At 36.1% G+C, this 14,522-nt stretch overlaps 1 protein-coding gene and 1 non-coding gene across 2 annotated transcripts in view; one reads left to right on the forward strand and one right to left on the reverse strand.

Annotated features, from left to right (window-relative positions):
* Positions 1-14,522, reverse strand: part of LOC126022027 (adenosylhomocysteinase-like) — a 140,522-nt gene that overhangs the window by 48,204 nt on the left and 77,796 nt on the right.
* Positions 2,864-2,967, forward strand: LOC126023689 (U6 spliceosomal RNA). The gene has a single exon (XR_007500782.1). It is a non-coding gene; the product is annotated as a U6 spliceosomal RNA (small nuclear RNA).

Below are 14,522 nucleotides of genomic sequence, written 5' to 3' on the forward strand. Positions count from 1 at the left end.
TTCTAAATACTGGAAGTCTACTATCCTAATTCTTCAACAATCTGTATTGATGATTTTGGTGGTTGAAAACTACCATAAAGTCCTCAATGTAGAAGTCCTAGTAAATATAAACAGAATTTGTAAAAAAAAATATGCATTCGTGTGCTACTGCCAAACGACAAACTCATAAAATATAATCATTTTTAATACCATGTATCCTGGCTGGTTTACCCTTTGTCAGCTGGGCTTGAATTGTCCAGAGTTGGATTGCATGCTGGCTTTAATTCTTCTCTATGAATATTTATTTTAGACATTAAAGGAGTACTGGTTATTCAGTTGAAGTTTTCTCATGTTCAATAGGAAGGGGTGCAAGAGGACGAGTTCAAGCCTTGACTCATGTCCCCATGCTGGCATGTTATTAGTCAAATCAAGTCACAACGACAAAACCAGCATATATAGGTTATGGAAAGATAGTTTGTATGGGAAAGTGAAAAGTGCCTATTTTCTTACACTCTCACATTTTCTATTTCTAACACTCTCACATATGATGTTTTATATTAATTTCTATTGTTCTGAACTTTCATTTCACTCTCTGAGTGAAAGTGAGCATTGCTACAATGCTCAGGATCCTGGCTCTGTACTCAGGGAATACTCCTGGCAGAGCTCGGGGACCATTTAAGGTACTAAGAATTGAACCCAGATTGGCTGTGTGCCCTACCCACCATCTTCTCTGTCTGTCTTTGCTGATCTGTGGGGTATTTATTTGATCATGTGATGCCAGGAATCAAGCCAGGTCTCCTGCATGCACACCATGTGGTCTAGACCTTGAAGTTACCTTCCTGGTATTGAATTAAGTCCTCAGATTCCAATACCAGAACATTGGAGAAATGTGGGTCTGGAATCAGATGGTGGTCTGGAAAATAATTCTCACACACACACACACACACACACACACACACACACACACACACACACACACACACACACTTACAGAAAAGGCTTTTGAGGAGTTCTCCACCTTATCCCTTACCTCCTAGCAAGCCAAAGCTCCAAGCTGTCAGCTCTCAGGAGATCTGGAAAATGTAAGGGCCTACTTCCTTTACCTCCAAGGTTTTTTATTTTGGGCGGGTGGGGGGGCGGGGGGAGGGTCACACCCAGCGGCACTCAGGAGTTACTCCTGGCTCTGCACTCAGAAGTCACTCCTAGCAGGCTCGGGGGACCTTATCGGATGCCGGGATTAGAACCACCATCCATCCTGGATCTGCTGCGTGCAAAGCCAACTCCCTACCACTGTACTCTTTCTCGGGCCCCTACCTCCAATTTATTTATTTATTTATTTATTTATTTATTTATTTATTTATTTATTTATTTATTTATTTATATTTTTTGGTTTTTGGGCCACACCCAGCGGTGCTCAGGGGTTACTCCTGGCTATCTGCTCAGAAATAGTACCTCCAAGTTTTTAATCTGAAGGACTCATCACACCTGGAGTTGGGGCCATCCGGTCTCAACACCAATCTAAGGTGCTACATTCCAAGATAATTCCATTCAATGTGTAACAAGGCATTATACTGAGTGAGGTACAAACAGACTAAATCTGTAATCCTACATCTGAAGGATTTTGTATATTTTGTATATTAAATTATTGAAACGGCTGCAGTTCGATTCCCCCGGCATCCCATGTGGTCCCCCAAGCCAGGAGCGATTTCTGAGAGCATAGCCAAGAACCCCTGAGCATTACCGGGTGTGGCCCCCCCAAATTGCTGAAGCTTGGATTTTAAGTGACAAGCTATAAGTGGTTTAAGAAAAATAGAATTATATATATATATATATATATAAATCTACAAAATAAAATCCGCAAAAATGCAATTTGAAATATCAAATGTTCTTCATTATTTTCAGGAAACTAGTTCCCTTCTCTCTATTTCTAGTCTCTTTTCTCAGTCACCTCCTCTTATAGGACAATTGATAAAACTCTACTTATCCAATTCACATTCTCTATGGAAGGGGAGGCAGAGATATGAATAAAGTTACATCACTTCTTCCCAGAAGTCCACCTACTTTTCTTGCTTTAATCTTATTAACTAGAAAGCATACACATAATTATACTAGCAAAGAAAGAATGAAATGTTTACTTCATTATTAGAAACCTCATGGGGGCATGTTTTCTGTGAAAAATGATGAATTTTCTTATGTTAATATACTATTAACAAGAAGTAATTATTACTATAAACAATTGGTGGCCTTTGCCATAAAATTTCAAGAAAGCTTTTTGCATTATCAGTATTGCCTAGCATTTAAATAAATGTGATAAAATATTATTGCTAACAAATATGCTTCTTAATTAAACCTTGAAAGCTGCCAAAAAGAAGAATAGTATGAGAATGAAGTTTATAACTCTGTTTAGGTGCCTCTCCCAAATGCAGTTAAAACCCAAGAATGAATCTCATGGAGAACTAGACTATCTGTTTCCCTGTAATATATTAATTCCCATGTAGAAGTTCTTGACAGATTTTAGAAAAAAAATATGAAACATTTCTTTTTATGAATAAATGATTAAGATTTGAATTGATCTATGGGCATTGATGGATCACTGCCTTTTGTCATGATGGTTATCCTGTGATCAAGGTCATCAAAGACCTGTCTGACATCCATGTTCAGGCCTATCTCACACAACCTTTTTTCATATATCTCTGTAAAATTTATGATATGCTGCAAAATGTTAAGTATTATGTATGACCTTCTCAAACAAACTCGATTAATCATGCCACCCACATATGTCCTCTGTCTTGCTATTAATGCCTTATGCTCAGCCATCTCAGCTCAATGATCTCCATCCTCTCCTTTATCACTTTGCTCATCCATTAAAACTTAAAACATTCATGCTCGCTTCGGTAGCGCGTATACTAAAATTGGAACAATACATAGACTATTAGCATGACCTCTGCACAGGATGACATGCAAATTCATGAAGTATTCCATATTTTCCCTTTCACTGGAAATGGCCCAACCTCCACAACCTTATTAAACTACCAAGCCACCAAATTTGTTCCAGATCCATAGGTCCTGGACCATGTGGCCAGCAAGTGGTCACACAATGCCTCAGATTTTTATAGAAGGATCACCGCATATATGTTGAGAAAGTAGACCACCCAGCTCAATAAGCCTAAACAGCAACACAGAAGGCACAATTTGCACAGATCAGTAAATCCTTAGACACTGACTTTAGTAACTCCATTGAGAGATATAACAATTATATTTGGTTATATATATATATATATATAACCCTTATAAGTTATTGACCCTTATAAGTTTTGATAATTTCATGTCTTTGTGTTGTAACAAACCACATGAAGTCTATTTGTACCTGGATGGCTCAGTTTAGGATGGTATAAGGGAAACTGAGGAAACTGGTGGAGAGATTGGTGCTTCAATTTAATTTAATTTAATTTCAATTTAATTTAATGCCTGAAATGACTTGTATTATGAACAACTAGGTAAATCATGGTGTTATAATAAAAATTTGAAATCACAAAAATAAAAATAGCTTCAATTACTTAAAAAGTCTCTCTAAATTCCTATAACCAGAAACAACTTCTCTCTAAAGTCAACAAAATATATAACATTCTTTTCTTGGTTTATTCTCAATTAGAAGTTATTTAATATACTAAGACCTACTGTTCTCATTACTTTTCAATTCTAGAATGTGTAGGCATAGGAGGGTCATCCAACAAATACTATTTTATTGTCTATATACCATATCTGACCTTTTATTATTATTCTGTATTTAATTTTGTTTATCTCAAGTACTGAAAACTAATTAAAAATACTGTATCTTGGGGTGGAGAGATAGTATAGCTGATAAGACACTTGCTTTACATGTAGCCTATCCACATTCAATTTTTGACACTACATAAGGTTTTCTGCACACCATTGGGAGTTATCTCTGAACATAGAACCAAGAGTAAGTGCTGAGCACAGCTGGATGGGGCACAAACACTCATCACCCACAAAGAAGAACACAGGTTTATTATTTCACAGTTCTGTCAGTGCATATGGGAGTCAGTACCATGCCTATCACAGTTAGAAAAATATTTGATGATCAGTTACTGGTATTTTATTTCCTGCCTTCTTCCACTTCAAAGAAGCAATTCAAAGGAAGTATGTTTCCATTAAATTAACTACTATAGAAAATTTTACCTAAAATTGAAATGCAAAATTTTCTTTTTTGGTTTTTGGGCCACACCAGTGATGCTCAGGGGTTACTCCTGGCTATGTGCTCAGAAATTGCTCCTGGCTTGGGGGACCTTATGGGATGCCAGAGGATTGAACTACCGTCTGTCCTAGGCTAGCGCATGCAAGGCAGATGCCTTACCGCTTGTGCCACTGCTCTGACCCCATGAAGTATACATTTTAAAATACATTTACATATATTCATTACTGGAATGGTGAGTATGGGGGAAATCTATGAACAGGAAAAGACAATTCCTTCCTTCTTTGAAATGCAAAGGACCAATGTAAGATTACAAGAATTTCAGGACATGAAGTAGCAGATGTCCAGGGCGCCTTCTTGGAAAAACCACACAAATAAAAGCATCTAACTGCCTTTTTTTTTTTTTTTACAAGTTTATAGGATGAAAAGAAAAAAAACCCATCTACAACAAAGTGATATTCAGGCATTTCTGGAAATACTTGTATCCTGCTTCAGCCACTATGCAATAATATGTTTTCTGGCTCAGCTGCCTGCCTTTATCCTTGTTTCCTATTTATGCAGGCTTCAATGTGTGGAGAGGATCATAATTAGGAATCTGGTTGTTCTTTCCCCAACTCTGATTCAATTAGCCATATGTTTGTTACAGGCAGCAAACAGTGACTGTCAAACTTCAGCTATTACCAAGGGGGCGGGGGAGGTAGTGAGGTTAAAAATGGTGGAACTCTAAAAAAGCTCTTGAAATAAAGGTCATTCTTAATTAGGAAGTGCTCATCAGAATTTCTTTTGGTCATTCATTGGTAATCTTCATAGATTAGCTCTGGAAATACCAAGTGCTTCTGTGCATGGGACAGGCACTAGAGTTCAAGGAACTTAAGGCATAAGAAGCAAGAGGTGTCAATAGGTGACTCTGCATAAAGAAATAGCAGTAGGTTTACAGAATATGGTAATTGTCCTTTTAAAATTAAGTCTACAAATAGCATTTTTTTCAACCTGATAAGGGTGATTCCAGAGTCTAACCCCAGTGACTTATACCTCACAAAGTTCTTTGTACTTCACTAGGCTGTGCTGGCCAACCCCACAGTGAGAAATGTGGAACCATGAAGTGTCTTGGGAAATTCATTATCCTTGGAGAAGACAGAATTAAATGTGAGCAGCTAAAGCATAAAGCTGGGTTCATTCAGAACTGTTTTCACTATCAACATGTTGGTTCATTAGAGAAATGGGGTCAAAAGTCCTGGAGGGTAGAAAGCATTAAAATGTATATTTAAAAGAAAATGAGTACTGAAGCATATCATTCTTGAGGGAAAATTCTCATAATTAAGTTGATTTTTTCTGAAGAAACCAACCACTAAATAAAAAAAGCCTATTAATTTCTGGCTAACCTAACCTTTTATGCTCTGCTCTCAGGAAGGGACTGAGTGACAATACACCAACACTCCATCTATGGTAACATTGATTCAACAGCTGGCTGGTTCCTAGGCTTATTTTCTCATAGAAAAGGCCCATTATAAATCCTAGTAATTTCCTCATGAGTTTCACAAAATGTAATTCTTTGTGGTGCTTCGGAATACTTTATTCACTATAATTTAAATGTCTGAATGATGTAACTTCAAATCATTTCCCTCGAGTGGCCACTGCGCTCTGAGCAACATCTTCATTAAAGGATTTTTTTCTAGTATTTAACTGGGGATATTTTAATTTTGTTTGAACTGCCATGAGAAATAGGGTCTTTCTGTCTCTGGCCTTGTCCGGAGTTGGATTCAAGAAGTCAGTAGGTTTAGCTTTAAAGGACCCCTGGGATGGACTATAAATGAAATTTAAAAAAATAATTATTTTTTAATTAAAACGATATATGCTTCACATCAATTTTTGTATACTCAATATTTAGAGTTCACCCTTCCTAAAAGGAAAGCTCTGAAGTCCTTCATTCAAATAAGTGAGATGATATATTCAGTGTGATATTGGGCTGCAATATAAGACTATTTAGTCAACAATAGAAAAAGCAGAATAAGCAGGACCAGTAGCAGTGTCATTGGACACAATGAACAGCTTCATATCCCTGTTGAATGTCTCTATGATTTTACATTTTTAAACTTACATGTAGAAAAGGAAAGCTTGCCATTTGATATATGATTTTGAGGGTGTTATGCTAAGTGAAATAGATGAGATAGAGAAAGATGAATACTATATTATCTCACTTTGATATGTAATTGGAAGAAAAACAAGCACCCTAGACTCAAAGATACCCAAAATAAAGTAGTGGATGATGGTGGTAATCAAGAGGTATAACTTCTGGTTATAAAATATTTTAATTGGGTGGGACAGATAGAACAAGTGTCAGCTCTTGCTTTGCGTGCTAATGACCTGAGTTTGATCTTCAGCACTGCATGGGATCCCAGAGCTCCAAGCTACCATGAATGATCCCTGAACAGCAGGAAATCTTGTGCACTGCCAGGTATGGCCCCAAAACCAAACAAAAAAGATATTTAATTCCTAGGAATATACTATCAATATAGCAACTATTTGAAAGTTACTAGAAGACTTAAAAATATGTGCCACAGGGCCGGTGAGGTGGCACTAGAGGTAAGGTGTCTGCCTTGCAAGTGCTAGCCAAGGAACGGACCACGGTTTGATCCCCCGGTGTCCCATATGGTGCCCCCAAGCCAGGGGCAATTTCTGAGCGCTTAGCCAGGAGTAACCCCTGAGCATCAAATGGGTGTGGCCCAAAAAACAAACAAACAATATATATATATATATATATGTGTGTGTGTGTGTGTGTGTGTGTGTGTGTGTGTGTGTGCCATAAGAAAAAAATGTGGGCTGAAGAGATAAAACAATGGGTAAGGCACTTCATCAAGTTTCAATCCCCAGCACCTATATGGTCCTCCACTCCTACCAGAAGAGTTACTTGACATCACCGTTTGTGGCCAGCCCAAAAATGAGAAAAATTTTATGATATGTGGTAATAGATAGTAGCTAGACTTACTGTCATGATCATTTTATAACAGATACAGTGACCAAATCATTGTATTATGCACATAAAATACTCTGCCAATTATGCCTCTAAAGTACAAAAATATCAAAACATTCCATTATTAAAAGTTGGTTAAATTAAAAGGCAAAATTAGGGGAAGAATCCTCAAATGTAAAAAACATGATTTATCTTAAAGCAAACCCTCAAATAACCAACATCCAAATCAAGAAACAATTTGGTCAATATATGCAAAGTCCTTGTAGAGTCTGCTCTGCACCCATTCTCTAGCCCCTAGGTCTTATGGAAATCATTGTCTTGCATGTTTTATAGTGTTTTTGTATTGCTAAATGCTATAATTTCATTGTGTCCATTCTGAATATTTTTTTCCTGATTTTTGAGAATACATCTGATGGAATTCAGGTCTCACTCCTGATTCTGCATTCAGAAATTACAGGCTAGTGGAAGCATATGGGTTGCTGGGGAACAAACCTGGGTCGGCTCCATGAAAGGCAAATGTCTTACCAGCTGTGTCTTTTCTCTGATCACTATTTTAACTCTTAGAGTAAACAGAATGATACATTGTGAATGCTTACATGACTGGCTTTCTTTGAGGAAAGAAATCAATCCTGGTTTGAATCGCAGTGTCAGTTTATTCATTCTCAATATGTTATAATATGCTGGATAAAGATACCTAAAATGTACCCATTTTTATTTGTATTTATTTGTGGTGGGAATGAAACCCAGGGTTTCACATAAGTGAAATATTTGCTCTATCACTTAGTTACATATCCAACCCCAGTTCATTTAACTCTTTTTTGGGTTGTTTTTTTTGGGGGGGGGGCACCTTTGTCAGCGTTCAGGGGTTAGGCCTGGTTCTGCACTCAGAAATCACTCCTGATAGGCTCGGGGACCATATGGGATGCTGGGGATTGAACTCGGGAGGTCTCAGATCAGCTGTAGGCAAGGCAAATGCCCTGCCGCTTTGCTATTGCTCTGGCTCCAATGGGTATTCGAGTGTTTTTAGTTTGAGGCACAATATAAGAATCAGCTGAGATTGTTCTTGACTGCTGGTGCATCTATTGCTGTACAATGGTTCCCCTACTCTTCATCTTGTAATAGAAAGCTTATATTTTCTGACCATCTTTTCTTCTCCTCCCACGTCTAGCAAACACCAATTATTTCAATTTCACATTTTTTAGATTCCGTATATAAGTGCAAGTGTATGGTATTTGTCTTTCTTTGTCTGACTTAGCATAATGTCCCCAGGATTCATGCATACTGTTGCAAATAGCAGAATGTGCTTCTTTAGGGCTAAAAAAGAACACAGTATGAGCATGCACACAAATACACACAATTGCATCTTTTTATTCATCTACTCAAGATCTCAAATTATTTTCTTGTCTTGGCTATTGTGAATAATACTGTAAAGAACTTGGGAGGTACAGATATCTCCTTAAGATTTTTAAATTTCATTACATAGGCAGATATATACACACAAACAACATATATATACATATTCATAAGTAAAATTTCTGAATCAGATCATAATTTTTTTTTCATTTTTAAAGAACCCTTCCCACTATTTTCTACAGTGGCTCTACCAATTTGTATTTCTCCTTTGGAATTTCTATAAACACACATATAATATCAGTGAACAATGAGTTTTATTTCCTACTTTTTCTTCTTTTTTTTCCTTCCTGAATTTTATATTAGCTGTGTTTCCTGCCAGCACTGGCTTGAAATTCCTTATGGAGTAGAAGTAATGAGGATCAATCTGCTTGTTTTGCTCTAGGTCTCAGTAGGTAAGATTTCACCATTTGACTCTAAGATTAGTCTGTTATGTATTTATCAATGATATGGGTGCTATGTTATTTTTTTTCAAAATAAGAAGATTCCCTTCTCTATCTAGTTTACTAAAAACTTTTATTATGAGTGGATGGTGGTATGTTTGTTTTTAGCTCAATTCCTATGGTTCTGATGGGTCACTTCTGGCAGTGCTTGAGGGGCCATCTGGTACCAGGGATTGAACCTGAGTTTCCCTACATGCAAAGCTTGTGCTGAGCCCCATGGAGCTGGTCCTTCTGGTCCTGGATGATGAATTTGATCATACTATTTTATGACAATATCACAAATTTTAATATTTGGCTACATTTAATTTGTAAATACTTTATTTAGGATTTTCAGTCTGTGTTCTGGGGGTGATATTGGCTTAAACGTTTTCTTTCTCATAATGTTTTTGTCATGTTTTAATATCAAGGTTAAAGAAGCTTCCTCAAAAATGATGGGAATTAGACTCTGGCTTTATTGTTCTCTAGAAAAGTCTGTTGAAATGTTTGGTGGAATTCACAAGCAAAGCCATCTGGGCCTGTTGGTTTTCTCCAAGGGGAGGAATTAAATCGAGAATTCAGGTTCTGTAATAATTATGAAACAATTTAGATGGTTCTGTTTTTGTACTAGTTTTAGTGACATTTTTTTGGTCCCTGTCATCTAAATTTTAAAGTATGTTGGCATGAAGTTTTCCATAATATCCTCATATGATCATTTTAATGTTTATAGAATTGAAAGTCGAAACCAATAAACTACAATTATTGCCAAGTCTTTGTATGACCTGTTTTGTTTAGAGCAGTAAATGAAGAATGATTTTTTGGTGTTTTTTTAAGGCTTTGTTAAAAATAAAACAAGAAATACACATAAGAATATGTGACAGAGACCTTAATATTTTCCTTATCTAAATCTTTTATCTATTAACATATATTTTTTATCACACCCGGTGATGCTTAAGGGTTACTCTTGGCTATGCTCTCAGAAATTGCTTCTGACTTGGGGGACCATATGGGATGCTGGGAGATTGAACTGTGATCCGTCCTAGGCTAGCACATGCAAGGCAGACTCCTGCCTTGTGCCACCACTAAGGCCCCTCTATTTAAAATTTTTAATTGAAGTAAAATATATATGTATTAGATGTGCAACTTTAAAAATTAAAATCTGTATGTATTCTTCTAAGTTTTCTACAAAATGGGTTGGAGGCATAGTATAGCCAATAATGCATTTGCCTTGCATACCGTGCTCTTGGTTTAATTTCAGGCACCCTTTCAGTCCCCTATCTTCTTCAGGAATGATCCCTGAAGTAGTAAATCCTGTTGTAAGCCAGTTGTAAGTTTTGAGTACCATTGGGTGTGGTCTTTCTCATAAGATAAAGTTCACCACAAAAGTCTAAAGCTATTTTTCATCATGTAATTTTCTTCTTTGTTCCTATTTTACCTACTTTCCTTCTCTTCACCCTTCTGGTAACTAAGTGGTCTTGTAGTCCAAAATTTATTCTGGTTTATCTAATTGTTTATTTTCTGTGTATGTCATGTATGAGTAGAGCAATATGTTCTTTGTCTTTCTCCATCTGGCTTAGTTCATCAAGTCTTCTGGTCCATTGGTGGGTACACTGTTGCAAGTGATAGTTTCTTAAAATTATTTTTAATAGTTCAATATTCTTCTATTATACATATATATGTACATATATACATCATCTTCTTTATCCTTGTGTCACTTGTTAGGCAGTTTTGGTATTATTAATAATGCTGCAATAACTATGAAGCTAAAAGTGGCCAGAGTGATAGAACAAAAGGTAGAGCATTTGCCTTGCATGCAACTCACTTTGATCCTTATGTAATTCCCACACATCAGGTGTGATCCCTGAACACAGAGTCAGGAGTAAACACTGAACACCACCAGGTGACCTAAAAAATAAATAAATTTAGAAATATGAATATATCCTTAAAATTGAGTCTTTATATTTTGGAGGTAAATAACTTCAAGAGGGCGAATTGGGTAGCATTATATATATATTTTTTGTTTGTTTTTGTTTTTGGGTCACATCCGGCAGTGCTCAGGGGCTACTCCTGGATCTACGCTCAGAAATCGCCCCCGGCAGGCTCGAGGGACCATATGGGATGCCAGGATTCGAACCACCGTCCTTCTGCATGCAAGGCAAATGCTTTACCTCCACGCTATCACTCTGGCCCCAGCATTATATATTTAATTTGTTTCCCTTTGTGGTAATGTTAAGGGCTTATTCTGACCCATGCTTAGGGATCAATCTTGGCAGTGCTTGAGGGACCATATATAGTGTGGTGAATTGAATTGGATCAGCCACATGCAAAACAAGAGGTTTAACTCCTGTACAATCTCTCCAGCTCCATCTATTTTTAATTTTTGAAGAATCTTCATAAGGCATTAATTTACATTCTCACAAACAATGGAAAAGGGTTTTCTGCCTTCCATATCCTGTCCAGCTTTTGACTTTTGTCTTCTGGATACTAGCCAGAGCCATAGGTATTGAGGTAATATCTCTTGTTTTGATTTCCATTTCTCTAATAGAAAGATAGGATAAAAATCTTGCATGTATGATTTGTATGTCTTCTATGAAGTCGTGTCTGTTCAGACTCTCTTTTCCTTGAATAAAATATTTATTTGCTTATTTATTGGCTATCTTTTTGATATTTTGGGCCCACACCTGACTGAGCATATATCTGACTCTTTAAGAATCAATCTTGATGCTGCTTGAAGGACCAAATATGTGATAGGACGGACTGAACTAGGGTTAGCTGTGTGCAAGGGAACTCTTACTATCTCTCAAGTATCAGATTAAAAATACCTTATTTTATGAATTCTTTTTATAATTTGAATATTGACTCCATGCTAAATATTTTTAAACTTTATTTAAACACCATGGTATACTAAACTGTTCATATGAGAATTGCTTTCAGAATTCAATATCAATATCAATATCAATCCAACCAGCAGTGTGAACTTATCTTCATCATTGTCTTCAGTTTCTCACCTACTCCCTCAATCCTGTCTTGAATCTATAGAATTGGGCTGATATGTTTCAGTGATTTGGCTTACATCTCTTCCAAGATTAGGAATGAGTCTGAAAAGCTTGGTCATATCTTAGATGGTTGTGGTGGTGAAATGTAGGTCATTAACACCACTTTAAACATGCAGTTTGGGGGTAGTCCATTTGTTTAATTTCATTTTTTTTTTATTATGCTGTTCCCTTTCCATTAAGAGTCAGATTCCAAATATGTAGAAATATAAGATTGGTGTCCAGGAACATATCAATTATGTTTCCATCTGTGTATTTTACAGTTTTAGGTACTAGAGATTAGCCTTTTTTTAAAATAAATATATTATTTATTTAAGTAACATGATTATAGTTGAGTTACAGTCACAAACAGAACACCCCCCTTCACCAGTGAAACATTCCCCTCTTCCAATGCCCCCCTTCCATCCCCTGCCTGTATTTGAGACAGGCATTCTACTACAGTTATTTGTTTTTAAGTTCAGTAAATTGTTTGTTTTTTTTCTTAAAGAACAAGGGTTAAAGAAAAAATAGTAAAGGTGTGACAGTGGCAATCACCGTTGTTTGCATAGGCCCAGAAAAATATGGGGAAAACGGAAAAAAAATCCTTGGCCTGATTACAGGAAGGCCTCACCACTGAGGTTTATTGGCATAAGACCAACTCTGGGCTCCAGGCAGACCAGTCTGTCCAAAGATTAGCCATTTTTAATGATTCAATAAGACAATGATATAATTCCATGTGGCCAGTCAATTTTCACAATACCATTATTGAAGAAATTTTTTATATTAAGATCTTGTTTTTTTTAATCACAAATTAGATGTCCATATTCATAGAATTTTGTTTCTGAACTCTGTTATGTTCCATTGATCTTCCTTTATTTTCTATCCCAATATTATACTATTTTAATTACTATAACTTTTTGTTTTTGGACAACACCCGGCAGTGCTCAGACATTACTCCTGACTCTACATTCAGAAATTACTCCTGGCAGGCATGGGTGACCATATAGGATTTCAAGGTTTGAACACAGGTTGGCTGCGTGTAAAGCAATGTCCTACTTTCTGTGCTCTGGCCACAATTACTCTTTAATAGAACTTGAAATTGAGGACTGTTTTTTTTTTTTTCCTTTGGAGGATTTTTTTGTTTGTTTTTGCGTCACACCTTGCATTGTATGTTAGTTCTGACCAGGAGTTATTTCTGAGGCTACATTCAGGAATTACTACTGGCAGTTCTTGGGGGACCAGATAGGTTGTGTGGGATCAAACCTGGGTTGCCTGCATGCAAGACATATGCTCTATCTGTTTAATCATTGCTCTGGCTCATTGGCAGAATTTTTGCTGTTCATGGTCTTACCTAGTTCTAAATAAATTTCTGTTTATTTGTCCTATGTTCTGTTTTATTTATTTTGTTTGGGTCAAGGGTTATTCCTGGCTCTGTATTTAGGGGCTTAGAAGAATACCTGGGATGCCAAGGATAAAATCTTGGTCTGCTTTGTGCAAGAAGAGTGTCCCACTACCTACTGTACCTTGGACCTTGTTCTATTTTTGAAAAGTACCCTGTTGTAATTTTGATAGCCTTAGTATTGAGTCTGTGTATTGTTTTAAGCAATGTAGCCATCTTAGGACTATCTTTCCATTGAGTTGTATCATTTTTTCTTTCAATAATAAAATAATTTTACATGTATAAGGTTTTTAAACATTTAATTAACTTTATTCCAAAATACTTAATTTATTTTTGATGTGATGGTTTTCCTGAGTTTTCTTCTAGTTTTTTGAGTATAGAAATTAACAGATATTTGTATATCAATTTTATAGCCTAGTAATTTTCTATATCACAATTATTTCTATATTGCTTATTATTTCTAAGTCTTTTTTTTACTAGAGTCTTGGGGTTTTATGTGATCTGAAAATAATGATAATTATGTTTTGCTTTTTACTTTTAAGTTTTATATCCTTTTTTGTCTAATTGCTCTTGCTAGAACTTCAAATACTGTATTAAAATAGTGAAAGAGTATATCCTTGATATGTTCCTGAACTTTGAGGAAAAGTTTTCATTTTTTTAACCACTGACTATGATTTTCTTATGGGCATGTCATAAGTGACCTTAACCATTCATTTTCTTGGGTGACATATCTTTGTGGAGAGTTTTTGTATTAAAAATGGGCTTGTCATTTGCCTTGCACATTGCTGACTTTGACAGTTTGGTCATCAGCATATTTTAATATTGCCAGGAGTAATCCTTGAATACAGAACCAGGAATAAGCCTTGACTATGATTAGGTAAGGCCCAAAAACAACAATCAAAAACTAAAAAAAAAGTAGAGTTTTTCTATCATGTTATTAGAATCTTCTATAAGCCTCATTGATTTCTTGTCTCACTTGATCAGTTAATGAGAATATTGTTAAAATATGTTTTGATTTGATTTGTTTTGTTTGTTTTTTTCCCTTTCCTTTTTGCATTACACCTGTTTTTGCAATTCTTGGTGGAAATGGACGTAGGAA

This window comes from Suncus etruscus, chromosome 11 (assembly GCF_024139225.1).
Source record: "Suncus etruscus isolate mSunEtr1 chromosome 11, mSunEtr1.pri.cur, whole genome shotgun sequence".
Classification (NCBI taxonomy): Eukaryota; Metazoa; Chordata; class Mammalia; order Eulipotyphla; family Soricidae; genus Suncus; species Suncus etruscus.